The 20,585-nt window shown below is 40.3% G+C and overlaps 1 pseudogene; it reads right to left on the reverse strand.

Moving 5' to 3' along the window:
* Positions 1-2,022: 2,022 nt before the first annotated feature.
* Positions 2,023-20,585, reverse strand: part of LOC129393749 (general transcription factor II-I-like) — a 79,407-nt pseudogene continuing 60,844 nt past the window's right edge.

The raw sequence follows: 20,585 nt of genomic DNA on the forward strand, positions 1-20,585 counted from the left end.
CAGAGGAATTGGAAGATAAGTCTATCCGGATAGCCATATCAGGACAGACATGGCTGAGAACAAAGCATTGTCTGTAATAGAACATACAAATTCTTCCTTAGAATGTAGTAAAGGGACTCCTTTATTCATATGCAGTTCCTGCCACAACTCTGAATGCATAGATTCTTTTGACTTGACATAAATGCCACAGATTTGTTTTTATTTTAATGAAGCCCAATGACAGGAGATCCACCAATAAACTGGAGGTAGCAAGTAGCTATTGAAAGTCAAGAAGTTTTTTTTTTTTTTTTTTTTGAGACGGAGTCTCGCTCTGTCGCCCAGGCTGGAGTGCAGTGGCGCGATCTCGGCTCACTGCAAGCTCCGCCTCCCGGGTTCACGCCATTCTCCTGCCTCAGCCTCCCGAGTAGCTGGGACTACAGGTGCCCGCTACCACGCCCGGCCAATTTTTTGTATTTTTAGTAGAGACGGGGTTTCACCGTGTTAGCCAGGATGGTCTTGATCTCCTGACCTCATGATCCGCCCGCCTCGGCCTCCCAAAGTGCTGGGATTACAGGCGTGAGCCACCGCGCCCGGCCGAAAGTCAAGAAGTTTATGAAATTATTAGAAAATGCCTTATTGAAACTTTCTGTTACCCATCTCCTAGCATTCAATATCCACTCTCATCAAATTCTATTAGTAAATTTAATAATCACTTTTTGCACAATCAAATTTTTATTATGCTGGTTGTTAAGTGGGACATACACCATGGTTCCAAATTTTCTATACTTTAAAATTCATTTTCTTCATTTATACTTCATACCATTCTACTAATTTTCGTTAATTGGTTGAATTCATTGCTTCAATTTCTGATTAATTTCTCATATTATATAATCCTTAAGAGAAAATATGTCCTTCAAACTCAAATTGTTTGTTTCCAGTGACATATAGTTAAACATTTCTTTTATTCAGCATGTATTTCAACCTTCCTTGTCTCTCCATAAATCACTATCCTTTCTTCCCTTCACAATTGGTAAATATTTTATTCTGCAAAGAGGATGGTCTAATTAATTTACCAAATATAATAGTTTTGTATAGGAAAATACACTGAAATTCTAAATATCTATTCAAAATGACATATAACAAAACCAATTTTTTTCTTATCAATGGCATAACCAAACAATTTTGAAGAAAATGATGTTACTCAAAGACTTTCCATATGTAATGTTGCTTAAAGTCACAGTTGCCAAGCATTTATCAACAACATCAAGCAAGGACTTCCTGTACTTAATATACAAATAGTTTTTTTAAAAAAACAAAATGTCTCTTTCCTCTGCTGAATGCTGATTGCAGGCATTAAATCTCCAGTTGCTTGATGAATGCATATTCTTTTAAAAAACAAGCTATCATAACCTATTTTGAGTATAGCAATATTAACAATATATTTTTATCTCCTTTGTGATAGATCAGTGAAGCAAGTTTTGAAATGAAGTTAATAATTTTGAATTTAAATCTACAATTTAACTTTTTAAAAATGCTGAAATTTTATGTAATACTTTTCAAAGGTCTTTAGCATAACAAGTTGGTGAGATGAAGTGGTAAAATGTGCCAATTAGCTTCCTATCATAGTTCACTTATATATCACTTGCATTTTAATAAGTATCGTTACAGATTTCTGAAAAGACCATTATCCTTAACAAACTAACACAAGAACAGAAAAGCAAATACCACATGTTCTCATTCTCATTTATAAGTGGGTGCTAAATGATAATGTATAGACACACAGAGACCTAGGAGGGTGGGAGGAGAGAGAGGATCAGGAAAAAATAACTAATGGGTATCAGGCTTAATACCTGGGTGATGAAATAATCTGTACAATGAACCTCCATGACACAAGCTTGCCTATGTAACAAATCTGCACTTGTATCCCTGAAGTTAAAATAAAATAAAATATACAACTAGCAGAGACCAGGCATGGTGACCCAGGCCTATAATCCCAGCAATTTTGGAAGCCGAACCAGGAGGATCGCTTGAGACCAGGAGTTGGAGACCAGGAGTTGGAGACCAACCTGGGGAACATGGTGTGACCCTGTGTCTACTAACAAAAGAAAAAAAAAAAAAAACAGCCAGGAATGGTGGTGGTGCAGAACTGCAGTTCCAGCTACTTGGGAGTCTGGGGTGGGAGGATCCCTTGAGCCTGGGAAGTCTAGGCTGCAGTGAGCCAAGATCATGCCACTGCACTCCAGCAGGGGTGACAGAGTGAGACCCTGTCTCAGAAAAAAAAAGAAAAAGAAAGTGCTAATCTAATTTCCCTACTGGAATCTCCTCTTCACCTGCCCTCTCTGGAACCTCACTTGTCAGTTGTTCCTCCAACTTCCCTGTATCTTTAACCTGTCCCCCACCAATCCTTTTGGTCACTGTGGTGGCCAAAGTAATGCCCCCTACCAATTGCTCACGTCCTAGGTTACACAGCACAGTTTCAGAGGAAGGGGGATATTAAGAGTGCAGATGGAATTAATGTTACTAATCAGCTGTCCTTGAAACAAGATTATCCTGGAGTATCTGGGTGAGCCCATGTAATTACAAGGGTTCTTTAAATATGGAAGAGGGAAGCAGGAAGTTAAGAACCAGACAGAGTGAGCACAGTGGCTCATGCTTGTAATATCAATACTTTGGAAGCCCTAGGCAGGAAAATCCCTTGAGTGCAGGAGTTCAAGGCCAGCCCTGGCAACACAGCCGGGCCCCACCTCTACCGAAAAATTGAAAATTCACTGAGTGTCATGGTGCTCACCTGTAGTCACAGCTACTCGAAAGGCCATGGTAGGATTGCTAGGCTGGGGGGTTGAGGCTACAATGAGCTGTGATTGCACCACTGAACTCCATCCAGGGTGAGAGAGCAAGATCCTGTTTCTGAAGAAAAAAAAAAAAGGACATTGGAATCAGGGCTTCCTCCATCCTAAGGTGCCTACAAGGCATCCCTCTCTGAAAATGAGTAAACATCCTCTAATTCTCCGCAGAGTGGAGCAGCAGGAAAACGCACTCACCTCATTTCTGTGCTGCTTGAGAGTCCTGGACAGCCCAATAACCAGCTCATTCCTGATGAAGAAATCAGGAAATGGCTCGAGTTGAGCTACGGAGAATTTGGTTCCTTCTTTTGGTTCTCAATAGGCAGGGTGGGGGCCAGGCATAGTGGCTCATACTTGTAATTCTTGCACTTTGGGAGGCCTAGGGGAGAGGATCACATGAGGCCAAGAGTTCAAGACCAGCCTGGGAAACATAGCAAGACCCGGGTTGCATGCACCTGTGGTCCCCACTACTTGGTAGGATGAGGTGAGAGGACTGATCACTTGATCAACCCAGGAGTTTCAGGCTGCAGTGATCCATGATCACACCACTGAACTCTGGCCTGTGTGACAGAGCCAGACCATGCCTCAAAAAGTTAGAGAGAGAAAGAGAGAGAGAGAGAGAGAAAAACTATAGGCAGGCACCAGCACATTCAGCTAATTTTTAAATATTCTGTAGAGATGAGGTTTTGCTAGGTTGCCTAGGCTGGTCTAAAACTCCTGGCATCAACCGATCCTCCCACCTCAGCTTCCAATGCCCTGGGATTATATTTTTTGTTTACTATCATTGAAGACACTTGTTCTTATACTGCTTTAAGGTGTAAAAGGAAAAAAAACACAGATAATAACAAATGTTGGTGAAGGCCAGGCACGGGGCCTCAGCTTGTAATTCCAGAACTTTGGGAGGCTAAGGTGGCCAGATCATTGAGGCCAGGAGTATAAGACCAGACTGGGCAACATGGTCAAACCCCATCACTACAAAAAAAAATATATAAATTAGCCAGTCATGGTGCTGTGTACCTGTAATTCCCAGCTACTTAGGAGGCTGAGATGAGAGGATCACTTGTGCCTGGGAGTTCAAGGCTGCAGTGAACTGTAATGACATCACTGCCCTCCAGCCTGAGAGACACAGCAGGTCCCTGTCTAGAAAAAAAAATTAACGTCAGTGAAGATGCAGAGGAATTGGACCCACACACATTACTGGTGGGAACATAAAGTGCCATAACTACTTTAGGAATTTCTTTTCTTATCATTTTAATTGGATTTTTTTTGAAATCAAGACAGGGTCTCGCTATCTTGCCTAGGCTAGTCTTGAACTTGTGGGCTCAAGTCATCCTCCCAACTGAGCCTCCTAAGTAGCTGGGATTATAGGTGTGAACCATCACACCCAACTGATCTAACCACTTTAGAAAATGTCTGGCAGTTTCTCAAGAGCCTAAATGTGCAGTCATCACATAATGCAACAATTTAACTCCTAGGCATATATCCCAGAGGAAAAAAAATATATATGTCCATACAAAAACTTGTATAGGAACCTTCATAGCAGCATTATTCATAATGGCCAATACATGAGAACAACCCAAATGTGCACCAACTGATGAATGGATAAACAAAACGCAGTGTGTTTCTACCATGGAATATTATTCAGCCACAGAAGGAATGAAATACTGATACACGCTACAACACAAAGGAACTCTGAAAACATTTTACTAAGAAGGAAAGCAAGCCAGCCACAAAAGAACACATATTGTACAATTCTATTTGTCCAGATTAGGCAAATCTACAGTGACAGAAAAATCAATCAATGGTTGTCTGAGGCTGGGGGCAAAGGCAGGTGGGGGGAGTAGGAAGCAGTGGCTAAGGGGTGCGGATTTCTCTACAGGGTAAGGAAAGGTTCTAAGAGTGACTGTGGTGATCAGTGCACAACTCTGTGAATATTCTAAAACCCACTGAACTGCAGATTTCAGCAAATAAATTGAATGATATGTGAATTACATTTTAATAAAGCTGTTAAAATAATAATAATAAGGAGCTGGGCACAGGTAGTCATACCTGCCTGTAATCTCAGCACCATGGGAGGGTGAGGCAGGAGGATCGCTTGAGGTCAGGAGTTTGAGACCAGCCTGAGCAACCTAGCAAAATCGTGCCTCTACAATAAAAAACAAAAAAAAATTTAGCTGGGCATGGTGGCACACGTCTGTATTCCCAGCTGTTTGGGAGACTGAGGTGGGAGGATTGCTTGAGACTAGGAGTTTGAGGCTGCAATAAGCCATGATCATGTCACTATACTGCAGCCTGGGCGACAGAGCAAGACTCTGTCTGTAAAAGGGAAAGAAAAGGGCTGGGCGTGGTGGCTCATGCTTGTAATCTCAGCATTTTGGGAAGCCAAGGCAGGCGAATCATCTGAGGTCAGGAGTTCGAGACCAGCCTGGCCAACATGGTGAAACCCTTTCTCTACTAAAAATTACAAAAATTAGCCGGGCATGGTGGCGGATTCTAGTAAATCTACTTGTAAATCCAGACTAGCCTGGCCAACATGGTAAAAACCCGTCTCTACCAAAAACACAAAGAAGTAGCCTGGAGTGGTGGCGTGTGCTTATAATCCCAGCTACTCAGGAGGCTGATGCAGGTGAATCGCATGAACCTGGCAGGTGGAGGTTGCAGTGAGCCGAGATTGTGCCATTGTACTCCAGCCTGGGTGACAAAGTGAGACTCTGTCTCAAAAAAAAAAAATTGATCAGATAAAAAAATTATGAAATGATGGAACAAATAAGATGTTAAAATTTGTTCCAAGGAGAATTCCAAAACCCACACATATCTGAGACCATCAAGTTTGATGAAATATATTTGATTACTATATTTAAAAATAAACCGATTGTACAGTCAACAACAATTGGGCAGGGGTCTCCTCATCCACAGCCACACAAACCCGATCATGTGGCTATGCAGTTGAAAGGCCTGCATAGCCTAGATGGGACTGGTCCAACTTGAGATTTCATTTTATTTGGATTTGTATTTTGAGACGGGGTTCCACTCTGTCACCCAGGCTGGAGTACAGTGGTGTAATCATAGCTCACTGCAGCCTTGACCAACTGGCCTCAAGAGATCCTTCTGCCTCAGCCTCCCTAATACCTGGGAATGCAGGCAGGTTCCACCATGCCAGGCTATTTTTTTTTTTAATTTTTGTTGAGAAAGAAGTCTTGCTATGTTGCCCAAGCTGGCCGCAAACTCCTAGCCTCAAGAGATCTGCCCACCTCAGCCTCCAGAGTAACTGGAACCACAGGAATACACAACCATGCCTGGCTATATTTATTTTCCTAAATGTCTTTCTTCTACTTTTGTAGAGAGGAGGTCTTGCTATTATTGCCCAGGCTGCTCTCTAACTCCTGGCCTTAAAAGATACTCCCATCTCTGCCTCTCAAACTGTTAGAACTACAGGTGTGAGCCACTGCACCTGGCCTGACCTGAGATTTCTTTAATCTAGCATCCTTTACTTAGTAGGATTGGGAAAGGCAGCAGTGGTTTTTTTTAATTACTTAATAATTCAATTTGAATCAAACTCAACCTTGACCCCTGCCTTCTCTCACACCCCATGTCCAGTCTGTCAGGATCCTGTTGACAGTCTTCAACATGTCTCCAGGCTCTGACCATCTCTCACTGCCACCATGACCCTGGTCAGGACCACTATCATCTCCCACCTGGATGTGGTGACAGCTCGGCCTCCCTGCTTCTACCAAAATCTTCCTATAGTCTTTCCCAACTCAGCAGCCAGGGGTGCTTTTAAATAGGGAGACAGATGATGTCACCTGTCTGCTCAGAACCTTCCCGCAGTTCTCATCTCAGTCAGAGTAAAAGTCAAAGCCCCAGCAATAACATCCCAGGGCTTACACAATCTGTACTGATCTCAGCCCAGCTACTCCCTGGCCTCCTCCCCTGCTTCTCTTCCTCCCTCTCTCTGCTGCACCAGACTCCATCCTGAGCCTTAGACACACCAAGGAGTTCCCTCCTAACATCTTCACTCTGTTGCTTCTGCCTGCAATGCTCTTCCCTAAGCACCTTGGCCAGCTCCTTTCCCTCCTTGAAGCCTTTGCTCAATTTTCACTTATGAGGACAACCCTGAACACTCTATTTAATATTGCCATCTGTCCCCACTCCCACCATGCTCACTCATTTGTTCTTTCTTTTTTTTTTTTTTTTTGAGACAAGACCTCCCTCTGTCACCCAGGCTAGAGTGCAGTGGCACAATCACAGCTCACTGCAACTTTGAACTCATATGCTCAAGCAATCCTCCTGCTTCAGTCTCCTTACTAGCTAAAACTACAGGTATGTGCTACCAAGACTGGTTTTTTTGTAGACAGGGTCTCACTATGTTTTGCAGACTGGTTTTGAACTCCTGGGCTCAACTCATCCTCCCACCTCAGCCTCCTAAAATGCTTGGGATCACAGGCATGAGCCACTGTGCCTGGCTTTGTGTTCATTTCTTCTTGCTTCTTTTACACACTACCCTACATTGAGTGGCTTAAAACACCACAAGTCTACTATCTGACAGTTCTGAAGCTCAGAAATCCAAAATAGGCATATCAAGGCTAAAGTCAAGGGGTCAGTAGGGCTGCATTCTCCTGGAGGGCCTAGAGAGAATGTGTTTCCTTGCCTTTTCCAGCTTCATGAAGCCACCCACATTCCTTGGCTCATGGCTCCTAACTCCGTCTTCAAAGCAAGAAGTGGAGCATCTTCAAATATGCCTCTCTCACCTCTGCTTCCATCATCACATCTCGTCCAATTCTGACTCTTCTACCTCCCTCTTGCTATTATAAAGACCCTTGTTATTGCTTGGCATGGTAGCTCACACCTGTAATCCCAACACCCTGGGATGCCAAGGTGGGAGGAATGTTTGAGGCCTGGGGTTCAAGACCAGCCTGGGCAACATAGTGAGACTCCACCTCTACAGACATAGTAGTAATAATGAATATTAGCCAGTCGTTGTGATGCACACCAGTAGTCCAAGCTACATGAGAGGCTGAGATAAAAGAATTGCTTTAGCCCAGGAGTTTGAGACCGGTCTAGGCAACATAAAAAGATGGCATTTTTATAAAAAATAAAAAAAATTATCTGGGCGTAGGTGGCATGCACCTGTAGTCCTGGCTAGTCAGGAGGCTAAGGCGGGAGGATTGCTTGAGCCCAGGTTGAGGCTGCAGTGAGCTATGATCACATCACTGCACTCCAGCCTGGGTCACAGAGTGAGACACTGTCTCAAAAATAGAAAACAAAAGAAGAGAAAGACACATTTGGTCTCTGCCCCTGGTCCTGGCACAGAGCTTCTAAAGCTCTTATAAAGTCCTCAATGATAGAGGTGATAGGAGCATCTTTTGTTTCAATATTTGGTCTTAGTCCTAGGTTTCTAGCACAAGCTCCTCTTGTGGATCACCCTACCCCCTACTTCCTACCCCATCCCCTACAAAACAACCCAATTCTTCTCCTTAATGGAGCTATATTACAAAAAGTTGTACTCATTTATATTTTGAATTTCATTCATTAAAATTTTGTGGAAATTTGTTTTCTCTCTTGTTATACCTACATGCTATTCTTGGTTTTGTCTCTTAGTCTTTGAAGCCTAAAATATTTAGCATCTGGCCCTTTAATTTGTTGACCTTTGGACTAAAGGAACTGGGAGGACTTTGGACTGGAAGAAAGAACACAATATGACAACTGCTCTCAAATATTTGCTGGACTCAACAGGGAGCTGGATCCATCCATCACCAGGGAATCTTTACTACGGAACACTCTCCTACCTATGAAGAAAGAGGTAGCTCTGTCTCTACAAAAACAAACAAACAAAATTAAGCCATGCAGGGTAGTGTGCGCCTGTAAGTCCAGTGACTCAGGAGGCTGAGATGGGAGGACTGTTTGAGCTCAGGAGCTTGAGATTACAGTAAGCTATGATTGTGCCACTGCACTTCCAACCTGAACAGCACAGCAAGAGTCTGTCTCTAAAAAGAAAGAGAACAGACACTCTGCAGAGTGGGATAAAATATTTAAAAATCATATAGCTGACCAGAGTTTATTGTTTAAACTTTTAAATAGGCAAAAGACTTAAATAGTAGGCCAGGCATGGTGGCTCACACCTGTAATTCCAGCACTTTGGGAGGCCAAGGCAGGCGGATCACGAAGTCAAGAGATCAAGGCTATCCTGGCCAGCATGGGGAAACCCTGTCTCTATGAAAAATACAAAAATTAGCTGGGCATGGTGGCACGCACCTGTAGTCCCAGCTCCTCAGCAGGCTGAGGCATGAGAATCACTTGAACCCAGGAGGCGGAGGCTGCAGTGAGCAGAGATCACACCACTGCACTCCAGCCAGGTGGCAGAGCAAGACTCTGTCAAAAAAAAAAAAAAAGACTTGAATAGTAATTCCACCAAAGATATAGAAATGGCCAATAAGCACATAAGATATTCAAAATCACTAGTTATTAGGGAAAGAAAATCAGTCCTAAAATGAGATATCACATCACACCTACTAGAATGGCTATAATAATAATGAAAAGATAACAAGCACTGGTGAAGAAGTGGAGAGATTAGAACCCTTGAATATTCTCTCTAGGAATGTAAAATGGTACAGTCACTGTGAAAAAGTCTGTAAGTTCCTCAAAAAGTTAAACATAGCATTGCCATATGACTAAGCAATTCCACTCCCAGGTGTATAACCAAAAGAATTGAAAAAATGAACTCAGAAACATGCCGAGTGCTGATGTGCAAGTGTTGATGTTGGCTCGGGACAAGAGAAGAAAGGAAAGTCCAAGGACAGTATTTACTGCAGCGTTAATCACAATAACCAAAAGGTGGACAAACCCCAGGTGTCCATCCATAGGTGAAGGGATAAACAAAATGTGACATATACATGCAATGGAATATTATTCAACCACGAAAAAGAATGAAGTTCTGATCAATGCTATCAGATATATTGTTACAACCTGGCTGAACCTTGAAAACATTAGGCTAAGTGAAATAAGCCACACATAAAAGGGCAAGTATTGCATAATTCATTTTATATGAGGTACCCAAATAAGGAAATTCATAGAAACAAAAATTAGATTAAGAAGTTACCAGGGTATCAGGGAGGAGAGAATGGAAAGTTATTGCTTATTTGGTACAGAATTTGTTTGGGATGATGGAAAATTCTGGAAATACATAGTCATGATGGTTGTAAACCTTGTGAATGTAACTAAATGCCACTGAATTTTACACATTTTAAATCAATCCTTTCTAAAAACCAAAGAGAAATGGAATGGTATATATTACCTATCAAATGCTGTGCTGGATACATTATAGCCATTATCTGACTAAGCTTCATGAAAGTCTGTGAGTCATTCAAGGCCAAGTATCTTTCTCAAAGTCTCACAGCTAGGAACGGGCAGTAAATTTTTTCACTAGACAATGGGTACTTTTCTACATAAGGGTCAAGGATCATCTGCCAGGGTTATTTAATACAAAGGAGATTTTCACATTAGAAAGCAGATTATTAATACAACCAATAATAATAGTAACATGGCTTTTGCATACATTATCTCCTTAATCCTCACAAATAGGAAAGAAAGAACCTAAGACATCAGAGAGCCACTTAGGATTAAGAACGCAAGCTGCCCCCAATATGCATCCTCTGTCCTTAAAGACCTGAGCTACGAACATGGAAAAGATTGAAAAACACTGCCTTCAGGTATGAATAAACATACATTAGATCTGAGTAAGAATGCATCACTTAGGGGGAAGGGAAGCAGATGCTTATCTATTTTGTCTTATCTACTGATAACTAAATTCAGACATTGTAATAAAAGTAATACAAATGTTGTAAATATATTTTCTCTTAATTTTTAAAGAGCAACGATTACAGTCTGAAAAACTGTCATTCAGCGACTAGTGCCATACTGAGGCCAAATCTTTTTGGTTTTCAATATCCAGCTTTATCATGTCACAATTACCTTCAGATTCTTTTCCACTTATATTGTAAAAATGCACATGAACTCAAAACTCTAGGTAAATCTATAAACCTATACCTATGAATCAACCTTTAATTCAATAAAAAATACACTTTCTCTACACACACTTTCTTTCCCTTTTTTATGTGCATTATCTTATTTAATCCTCAAAGCAATCCTCTGAGTTAGGAGATTTTTTTTTTAAGGGATACATGTGCAGAACATGCAGGTTTCTTACACAGGTATACACGTGCCATGGTGGTTTGCTGCACCCATCAACCTGTCATCTACATTAGGTATTTCTCCTAATGTTATCCCTCCCGTAGCCTCCCACCTCACACAGGCCCCAGTGTGTGATGTTTCCCTCCCTGTGTCCATGTGTTCTCATTGTTCAACTCCCACCTATGTGTGAGAACATGCAGCGTTTGGTTTCCCGTTCTTGTGTTAATTTGCTGAGAATGATGGTTTCCAGCTTCATACTGCAAAGGACATGAACTCATCCTTTTTATGGCTGCATAGTATTCCATGGTGTATATGTGCCACATTTTCTGGGAGTGTAAATTAGTTATTCCTCTTTTTTTAACTTTAAAATTTGAATTTATGGAGCATTAAGTTCTTGACTGTAAAATCAAAAAGCAAAAAGAGATGTGAGGTCAAAGAAAGGAGAGACAGTGAAAAATGGGCCAGGAGTTAAAAAGTAAAATTTTTCAGTAAAGAAGAACAGTTAAGATGGTTGTTCATGTTGTTATTGAAACAAAAGAGGTTTGGTCTAGGTCCTGCTGCTCACTGCATAGAAACCCAATGACAAGTATTGCTAAGGAAGAAGGCTGTAACCCGGTGCTGCAGCCAAGGAGAGGGAAGCTCAGTCTCAAATCCATCTCCTTCACTGACTAAAACTAGGAGTCTATTTGGCAGGAAGAAATGCAACAATGTATAAGAAAACAGGAATTAGGGAGGAGCAAGGAAGCATCTGGGTACTGTGATATGGTGAATTTCAGATCTTTGATACTTTCTGAAGATCTTTTTTTGAGGAGGGAAGGCAGATAAGTATAGTTTCAAGCTTTAACAGCAGGGTTAAATTTCTACGTTTATCGTCTATGGGACTACCAGGCTAGTTTCAAATTAAGCAGTGATTCTATAGGTCCTTTTTGTTGTTTTAAAATCCGAAACAATTGAATGTATGTTATATGCTAGACCTAAAGAAAATCCATTTCATGTGCTAAAAACCAGAGTAGATCAAAGTAAAACCTGTTACAAATAGCCTATGAGTATCAAGTTTGGGAACACTATGAAAAATTCCAAAAAAGGTAATCAATTCATAAAACTTACAGATGAACAAATGAATATTTCAGAATTCTTATCAGTACTAAGTATGAACATGACCTCATCAATATTTTCATTACTAATTATACAATAAGAACCTGACTTCTGACTATTCTAAGGTATAAATGTGTACTTTACCTTAAATAGGAAAATGTGTTGTATATCCATTTTGAGATTCATTACAAGATTCACAGAAGAGAAAACTGATAGCCCTGTATCGATTAAAAGCATTTTTTTAAGACAGTTTTGCTCTTGTTGCCTGGGCTGGAGTGACATGACAAGATCTTGGCTCACTGTAACCTCCGCCTCCCAGGTTCAAGTGATTCTCCTGCCTCAGTCTCCCGAGTAGCTGGGATTACAGGTGTCTGCCACCATGCTGGGTTTTTTTTGTTTTTTGTTTTGTTTTGTTTTGTTTTTGCATTTTTAGTAGAGACGGGGTTTCACCATGTTGGCCAGGCTGGTCTTAACTCCTGACCTCAGATGATCCACCCACCTCAGCCTCCCAAGAGATGGAATATCACTATGTTGCCCAGGTTGGCCTAGAACTCCCAGGCTCAAGTGATTCTCCCACCTCAGGTTTGAGAGTGGCTGGGACAACAGGGTGCAAACCCAGATGAGGGTAATTTTTGTAACAAAGGGAGTTAGGAAACTTTCTATCAGAGAAACCTCAAGGCCCAGATGGTTTCACTGGCATATTTTACCAACTTACTAAAAAAAAGAATGTAACTAATTCCTAATGTCAAAAGCAGTCAATTACTGAAAACTGACTGCTAAAAACATGAAATTCACTTGGACATGGCCTAACATGTGTATACACATATTCACATAATTATGAGCCAGAAGGTTTACTCAAAACACTTTCAGAGTTCTCTAGACCTGATAAAGCTATCCTCTGAGAGAAAATAAACCTGTTAGGCAATTGCAAATTAAAACCACAATGAGGAACCACTGCATATCAACTTAAGAGGGTAAAAATAAGATTGACCATACAAGTATTCACAAGAATGTCAACCAAAACTCTCATACCCTGCTGACGGAAATGTAAAATAATGCAGGTGCCTTGGAAAACAGTTTGGCATTTCCTTCAAAAGTTATAGATCCCAGCTATTCCATTCCCAGATATCTACTCAAGAGAAATGAAGACCTATGTCCACACAAAAACTTGTACACAAACATTCATAGTAGCTCTACCTGCAGTAGCCCCAACCCCAAACTGGAAGAACCCAAATGGCTATCAACAAACAAAGGGATGAGCAAATTTTGACCCATGTATACAACAGCGTATTTAATCAACAACAAAATAGAATCTCCTGATACATGCAACATTGTGGATGAATTTCAAAACAATCATGTGAAGTAAAGAAGTCACAATAGTCCCTACCCCATGAAAATAGTCCACATTTAATCATATCATATGATATCATATATATGACTTTCTAGAAAATGCAAATTAAGCTAAAACGGAAAATCAGCATGTTGCCTGAATACTGGGCAGGGACATGAATTACAAGGGGACATGAGAAAACTTTTGGGGGTGTGGATATTTCATTATTTCGGTTGCAATGAAGATGGTTTATTAGGTATATACATGTCAAAACTGGATTTTATACTTCAAATGTTTAATTTATTACAATTACACATAGATAAAAAATTAAGCTGACTATATCTGCATTTGCCTAATAGGTTTATTTTGCAACACTAGAAACTGGGATTGAATTCTAAATTGTGCCACAACTTGTGCTTATACTTTTACAAACATGAATGACTATTTTACATATCCCCTGAATTGTGTGAGTTGAGCTTATATCCACATTTTTTAAATGTTTTATCCCAGTGACTTATTTACAAATATAGATGTCCATCAAGAACTAATCAATAAAATACTATTTAAGAAGTTAAAGCAACTGATAAACTTTAATTTTAACCACAAATTTTTTTAATTAAAAAATTGCATTCACCCTTATTACCTTGAATGTGATATAATCATAATCAGGATCTTCTGATTCTTCCTTTACTGTCACAGCTGCCACTTCCAGGGAAATGACTATAAAAGCAAATGAAATTATATGATTGCATGTCAGGGCTTTCAGCTAAACTGTGTAGGGAAATCCTCTCCATGCTCCCTATAAATACAGCAATGAATACCCATTTTAAATAAAGACTTTAAAAGTCTTTGAAAGGACAAAAGTTCACCAGGTAGCAGAGTGTAGGAATCACCTATAGTCCCAATTGAGACAAAGTTTTAACCATTTATTAATATTCTGCAATTATTTGCTGCCAATTTTTTTCTCCAGCAAATTCTTATCTTTAGAATTAAAGAAAATTTAGTCACAATCCATGTTCACTAAATATTAAAACTACTATTATAAACCACTGTTATATACATCAGTTTTAATAACTCAATATTCCAGAGTAAAGATGGTATAATTTTTGGCAATTTCAATAATGAGATACATTGATTTTTTTTTTCCTCCTCATAAATCTCTTCTATTAACAAGAGGACAAAGCACACCTTTCTGCATAAAGGTTTGCCCACAATTAGGACAGGTAATTTGAAGCCACCTTTGTGGCCAGATACAGAAGAGTGCATATTGGGTAATTCCTCTCATTTGAAGGTCAAAATAGACAAATGAAATCTTTGTTATTGAATATGTAGGCTGGGTGTGGTGGCTCATGCCTGCAATTCTAGTACTTTGGGAGGCCAAGGCAAGAAAATCACCTGAGGTCAGGAGTTCAAGACCAGCATGGCCAACATGGTGAAACCCCGTCTCTACAAAAAATACAAAAATGTAGCTGTGTGTGGTGGTGGGCACCTGTAGTTCCAGCTACTCGGGAGGCTGAGGCAGGAGAATGGCGTGAACCCCTAAGGCAGAGCTTGCGGTGAGCCGAGATCGCACCACTGCACTCCAGCCGGGGCGACAGAGCAAGACTGTCTCAAAAAAAAAAAACAAAAACAAAACAAAACAAAACAAAAAAAACTAAAAACATTAATGTAAGCGTAGTAAACTAAGGAATAAATTTTTGTGACAATTGACTGCAGATGAGAATGACTATAGTTAACAACAATGCATTGTACATTCCAAATTAGTTAGAAGAGAGGACTTGAAATCATAAATACTCAAGGTGATGGACACCCCAACTACTCTGACTTCATCATGACACAGATGATACAATAACAAATATCACAGTTACCCTAGAAAAACCTACAAATGTATGAACTAAAAAGGTTAAATCCAAAAAAAGTCTTGTAAGTTGCAGAAAAGTAGACTGTAGCAACTGTACGTATTTTCTTCCTTTCCTGCTATGAATGTGTTTGTATGCAGATTATGTATTTGCATATATTAACTATTCCCTTCTTCTATGCGCAGTATTTTACAGAAGTTTTATTGGAGGTTTCTTTTCCATTTGTCCATTAGACTAGAGATTACTCAAATAGGTTAGGATTGAATTTGAAGAGTAAGTGATATGCCTCATGACTAGATAGTCAGTCTCCCAGAGATGGGTGTGGCTGTTGGAACACTACGTCTCCTCATTTTGAGCAGATGGTAAAAATTGATTTATTTGTAGGAAGTTGCACTCTGTTGGATGGAACAGTTGTGTTGTTATACAGAAAGTCAAATGTGCAGGGAAGGGTGTGTATATTTCCTGAGTAGCCAAAGAGGGTAGCCAGGGCTAGCCATTAAAGCTGATGTCTCTTAGTTGCAAACCCATCCTCTGGGTTTCTGGTGAAGCTTGAGCTCTGCACAGCAACTGGCTTTGTGTGAGTCTCTACCACAAGAACACACTATGTGGAGACAATAGGCTAGAGAAGGGGAAGGGATCTGTGCCTTCTTTTTGTCTCCTTGTCTGCACCCTAATCCCATCAAGGTCACTCCTTGGTACCTTCATTCAGCCTGGTGAATGAAGGCCCTCCAATAACAAGATACATGTCTGGTTGACAATGTCTCTGACACTACCGACAGCTTCACTATGCCCCAAAGCCGCCAGTGCCAACCACACAGTATCCCACCTCCAAAGTCAAAACGAGAGTGGGTGCAGTGGCAGCCATGACCTAGATTTGTTCCTTAGACACCTTAGTGTTCTAATTTTTGGAGGAAGGCCAAGGCAGGTGGATCATTTGAGGTCAGAAGTACAAGACCAGCCTGGCCAACATGGTGAAACCCAGTAGCTACTAAAAATACAAAACTTATCTGGGCGTGGTGGCACTCACCTGTAATCCCAGCTACTCAGGAGGCTGAGGCAGGAGAATCACTTGAACCTGGGAGACGAAGGTTGCAGTGAGCTGAGATCAAACCACTGCACTCTAGCCTGGGCAACAAAGTGAGACTTCATTTCAAAACAAAACAAAAAATAATAATACTTCTATGGTTTCTTGCAGCTCTCCCAAAATACATTTACATACATAAAAGCTCATTCACATACATGCACACACACACATTATCACAGCTCTTCCCCTCTCCCCAACAATTCATTCCAGATGCCATTAGATGGTGCTAAGTGTGGCAGGTGATTGCCCCGGGAAACACAGCAAGATGAGAAGGTTTAGGAGGAGCAGGAGAAGTTGCCAAGGGCCTGGGCAGACAGAGGCAGATGAGGGGCAGGCAAGGTGGTAACAGCCCACCAAAGAGTGTCCCATGTGAGTAAAGGACATGGGCTCAGCAGCGGGAGGCTCAACGGTGGCACTAGTACACAAGATAAATACTGGGTAAATGATGAAATAAATCAATAGGCTGAGAATATCTGGGTGGCATGGTTCTATGAAAGCATTGTAAATAGGAAAAGAAACAAACAAACCAACCCAAGCTCTGGATGTTAAGAACAGAACTGAAGATACAGGTATGAGCTTTTGGCCTTCAACATGTGTAAGTACACAGACAAATACAGATGTAAATGTGTGCATGCACACGATGATTTTCCTTATTGTGCTGACTGTACTGTGGTTACACAGGCCAATGTCCTTGTTTGTAAAAATTACACATGGAAGTAGCTGAGAGATAGGGCATTGTGCTGGCAACTTACTGTCAAATAGTACAGGAAAAAGTTTATTGCACCATATACATGGATGCTTTCTGGGGTCTTTCTGTTAGCTTGAAATTGCTTCAAACTGTAACTGATTTTACAACAAAAATTTTAAAGAATTACAGTATTATTTATCTCTTCTACATCAAGCTTGTCTCTTGTAGTCTATCTTACAGGTACTTCCCTATGAATATAAACAGATCTATCATTTTGTGTTTACTGGCAACATGGATGGAATTTCCAGAATGGAACAGTAGGTTAATTATCTTTTTTATAAGGCAGCAATGGGTTAAAGAATACATGCATCTTAAAATAATAAATATTGTCAAAGTACCATGCACAAGATAGCTACAGTTTATATGCACATAAACAATGTCTTAACCTGCCTGTTTTTCCAAACCCTTTGCTAAGACTGAGCATAAGCAAAATTTACTGTCTGCCAACCTGCTAGGTGTCAAACATTTTCATTCTTAGATTGTTATCCGCACTTCTTTAACGAGATTGAGAATTTCTTGAGTCTCTGCTCATTTATTTTGTGGCTTGCTTCTTTTAAAACAACATATAGATGGGGTCTTCCTTTGTTGCCTAGGCTGGATTCAAACTCCTGAGTGCAAGCAATCCTCCCATCTTGGCCCTTCAATGACTGGGATTGCTGGTGTAAGCCACCATGCCCAGCCTGGATTCGTTCTTCGTAAATCAAACCCTTTGTCATTTTCTTGCAAATAGCCTACCCTTTCTCTTACACGTCCTTTGACACATTTTAGATGGTTTTGCCATACAAAACTTTTCGATTTTTAGTTAAAGGTAGGCTTAGGAAACATTTCAAGAAACTGAAGTGTTTCTTTTTTCACCTGCTTTTAATCTAAAGTCTTATTATATCTGGATTTTAACATTTGTTAAAAGTAATGTCAGATTATAAATGTTTGGATTTTATTCATTTTCTAAATGATTCTGACTGGTTTCCTACATATACAATCATATGACCTGCAAAACAAGATGTGCCCTTTACTTTCTAATTATTTGCAACTAATCTGTACTGGTTTATACATCTAGGAAACTGATGAGCAACTGGTGGGAGTGTGTATCTTTTTCATATGAAGCATGCTTCTAGTGGTTTACTATTAGACAATAATGGGTTGGCATTTGCAATAATATTCCAACCAATTATATTAAGGATTTCTGCTGCTTTTTCATGAGACACACAGATGATACATTATTTCTAGTTAGTTCAATAATATGAGAAAATGAATTAAGATTTTTTATAAAATTATCCTGTGTTTCTGGATAAATCCTAAATATGAAATTCACTGTAGAATATAAATTTTTATATTTTAGAGATAGAATCTTGCTCTGTTGCCCAGGCTGGAGTGCCATGGTATAATCCTAGCTCACTTCAGCCTCCAATTCCTGGACCCAAGCGACCCTCTTGCCTCAGACTCCTAAGTAGCTGAGACTACAGACATGCACCATCACACCTGTGTAATTTTTGTATTTTGATAGAGGTGGGGTTTTGCCATGTTGCCCAGGCTGGTCTCTAACTCCTTGTCTCCAGCAATCCACATGCCACAGCCTGCCAAAGTGCTGAGACTATAGGCATGAGTCATCACACTGAGCCATAAGATATTTTTTGAACTCATGTGAAAGCATAGTTAAAAGCCCCACAATGGCAGGATCTGCAACAGTGAGAATTCAGATATAATGCAACTGACAACTGGCTCCCACCCTCTGCAAGAGGTTAAGCCCAGAGACGTTGACTATTTTTCAACAATGTAAAATTGTGTTTCATATGATTAAAATTTTTGGACCCCACATATAACCTAAAGACTGGTTATATAGCTTAAAGGAACATATAAGCTATAAATCCCTTAATACTAGTACCAAACTAGTACCAGGCATGGTGATGCATGCTTGTAATCCTAGCACTTTGGGAGGCCAAGATGAGTGGACTACTTGAGCCCAAGAGTTGATTTTTGAAAAAGGTTTTATGGCAAGTAAGCAGAGAAGGAATGGTCTTTTCAACAGATGCTGCTGGTAAATCACATGCAAAATGGTGACTTTAAACTCTTACCTCACAATATGTGCAAAAAATAACTCACAATGGATCTTACCCCTAAACATAAGAGCTAAAACTATAAATTTCAGGAAGAAGATCTAAGTCTAAACCTTTGTGACCTTAGGTTGGACAAAGATTCTTTAGATACAACACCAAGAGCATAGTAATAAAAGGAAAACTTGAAAAACTGAATTTCACCAAAACAAAAGCTTTTGAGCAATAAGGGACACCACCAAGAAAATGAAACAACTAGCCAGACAGAAGCAGTATGTGCAGAATCTTACTTCTGATAAAAGACTTGTATCCAGAGCATATCGAGAACTCCTGTAACTCGTAAAAGAAGAAAAACACAATTTTTAAATGGGCAGACACTTACATAGACATGTCACCAAAAAAAAAAAAAAGTAAAACAAAATAAAATCTTCATGCCTTTGGGTTAGGCAATGGTTTCTTAAATATGAAGTCAAGGCTGGATGCAGTGGCTTATGCCTGTAATTCCACCACTTTGGGAGGCTGAGGCAGGTGGATCACGATGTCAGGAGATAGAGACCATCCTGGCTAATACAGTGAAACCCTGTCTCTACTAGAAATACAAAAACTTAGCTGGGTGTGGTGGCACGCTCCTGTAGTCCCAGCTACTCAGGAGGCTGAGGCAGGAGAATCGCTTGAACCCAGGAGGTGGAGGTTGTGGTGAGCCGAGATCATGCCACTGCACTCCAGCCTGGGTGACAGAGCGAAACTGTCTCAAAAAAAAAAAAAAAAAAAATGAAGTCAAAGGCACAAGTGCCAAGAGAATAATCTGGTTTCTGTCAAAATTAAAAACTTTCCTGCCTCAAAACGATACTACCAAGCAAGGGAGAAGACAACTTATATATTAAGAGTAATGTAGAATTATTAGAATTGGAGAAAATATTTCCAAATCCTACACTACAGCCTGCATGAAAGTGTGACATCCTGTCTCACATGCAAATTTTTTCAAAATCATCAATCAATTAGGGACTTATATTGAGGCTATGTAAAAAACTCTTATGACTCAACAAAAGACAAACCCAATTTTAAAATGGGAAGAGGATCTAAGTAGACATTACTGCAAAAAAATTTGTAAATGACCAATAAGCGCATTGAAAGATAACACAAACCTGTAATCCCAGCACTTTGGGAAGCCTAGGCAGGTGGATTGCTTGAGCCCAGGAGTTTGACACCAGCCTGGGCAATGTGAGGAAACCCCATCTCTACAAAAAAAAAAAAATCAAAAATTAGCCAGGTATGATGGTGCACACCTGTAGTCCTAGCTACTCAAGACATGAGGCAGGAGGATCACCTGAGCCAGGAAGGTTGAGGCTGCACTCAGCCCAGATCATGCCACTGGACTCTAACCTGAGTGACAGAGTGAGACCCTGTCT

This window comes from Pan paniscus, chromosome 22 (assembly GCF_029289425.2).
Source record: "Pan paniscus chromosome 22, NHGRI_mPanPan1-v2.0_pri, whole genome shotgun sequence".
Classification (NCBI taxonomy): domain Eukaryota; kingdom Metazoa; phylum Chordata; class Mammalia; order Primates; family Hominidae; genus Pan; species Pan paniscus.